Source organism: Patagioenas fasciata, unplaced genomic scaffold (genome assembly GCF_037038585.1).
Source record: "Patagioenas fasciata isolate bPatFas1 unplaced genomic scaffold, bPatFas1.hap1 Unplaced_2, whole genome shotgun sequence".
NCBI classification, from domain to species: domain Eukaryota; kingdom Metazoa; phylum Chordata; class Aves; order Columbiformes; family Columbidae; genus Patagioenas; species Patagioenas fasciata.
In genome coordinates, this window is record NW_027288621.1 from 1,163,430 (window position 1) to 1,165,541 (window position 2,112).

Genomic DNA, 2,112 nt, shown 5'->3' on the forward strand with positions numbered 1-2,112 from the left:
ATTGAAAACCCGCAAGGACAGAGGCTGCTCATCCTCTCTGGGTGACCTGCGACAGCACTTGGCTGAGCTCCCAGGGCAGGGGTGTCAAATTCATTTTCACCGGGGGTCACATCAGCTTCACAATTGCCTTAAAGGGCCGAATGTATAAATGTAGGAGTAGTTAAATTTATACAGTCCTTTAAAATTATGTTCTGCCATTTGAGGGTAACCATGAGGCTGATGTGATCCCTGGTGAAAATGAAGTTGACACTCACCTCCTAGGGAAAAAGCTTTTCCTTATATCCTGGCTGAACCTCTCCTCTTTCACCTGCCACCCGTTCTCTTTTGTTCTTCTACCACACACCATGGTGAAGAGCCTGGCTGTGTGTTCTCCATGATCTCCTTGTTGGTACTGACAGGCTGTGATGAGGTCCCTGTCTGCCTTCCCTTCTCTGGGCTGGACAAGCCCGGCTCCCTCAGCCTCTCCCCACAGGCCAAGTGCTCCAGTTTCTGGCTGTCCTGAGGCCCTTTGCTCAACCCACTCCAGCTTGCCAATATCTTTCCTGAACTGGGATCTGAGATCTGGATGGACTATTCCAGAGAATCCCTTCCCTCCACCTCCTGGCCGTGCTCCTGGTGGCACAGCCCAGGGCGCTCCTGGCCTCCCTTGCACCAGGGCACACGCTTCCTCCTGTCCAGCTCCCTACCCATGCAGACCTTTCCCACAGAGCTGCTCCCAACCAGACATCCCTAGCCTGTGCCATTGCCAGGTGAGTCCCCTGCAGGGGCAGACACTGGTGTTTGTCCTGCTGGGGTTTCCTGAGGGTCCTCCAAAGACTTGCTCTCCTCCTTGAACCCCTTCATTGAGCATAGAGGCCTGGGAGATGGTTTCAGTAAAGACCCAGGTACAGAAGTCATTGAGTCCCTCAGTGTCAGTGTCTGCTGTTACTAAATTTCCCTCTTCACTCAGCAGCAGTTCTGTGTTCCCTTTCTTCAGCCGTGGTCTCTAACAGCTGTTGAAGCTCTTAGTTTGCTCTTGACTTTTCTTGCAGTCACCAACTCCAGGTGAGCTTTGCCTTTCCCAAAGCCATCCCTGCACAGTAAAGCCAATGTACATGTACTCCTTGTCTGTACCTGTCCTTGCTGTCACCCCTGGCAGCAGCTTTGTGGCCCCTGTCTGCACCTTGTGCTGTGACAGCCCAGCCCTGCTGCCCCACACATGGTCCCATAGCCCCATGGTGCAGGTTCAGCACAGGACAGGGTGCATTCGGGGTGGGGAACGGTCTCCTGACTTGATAGCCAGAGCAGTTCTTGGTGCTTTGTCACCCCATGGCCTTCCTGTTGGGCAGCCTCTCCAAGCTCCTGGAGAGGTCGTGTCACCTGTAGGGTCACAGACAGCCCTGCTCCAGAGTCTGCCAGGGTCTGGGCCAGGAGAGAGTCTGGGCAGAGCTGTCCGTTCCCTGAGACAGGCCCTGAGCCCAGCAGGAGGATGGACATGGCCTCACAGGGAACCTTACCCATAAACCTGGGGCGCGCGGCCAGTGCTGGAAATGGCCCATGGGAGATGGCCAGTGACTGGGGGGTGATGAAGGCCCTGGGCCACCTTCCTGGTCTGTCCATGTCACCAAGGGCATAGAGCAGTCTCCTCTCTCCTGCACCTGCATGTCTTTGATCCCTTCCAGAAGCCCTGGCTCTGCACCACAACCCCCTCGTGTGAGTCTTCACCCTGCATGGTCATGCACCACAAGATAAGCGCTGATGTTTTTCTCTCCCAGGTACTTTCCAGCCCAGTCCAGTTCTCTCAAGGTTCTGCCACCTCCCCTGCCCTCTCTCCACCACCAACACCCTCTCCCCAGCAAAGCCCAGTCAGGGCTGGTCCCACAGCAGTGCCCATTGCGGGTGCTCTGGGCAGTCACCCCACAGCCTCTGCCGCTCTGAAGGGCACAGCAGCTCCTGCAGCTCAGAGAGAAGTCACCCCAGAGGTGGGTGAACACTCATGGTAAAAGGAAAAGGAGGCACCTGTGTCATTTGCTCTCCTCTCCAGCAGATCCTGAGAGGTCTGCAGCCCCTCCATGCCATCCCCTCTCCCCAGGCCAGCACAAAAGCCCTGGTCCTTGAGGACCTCAAGAGCTC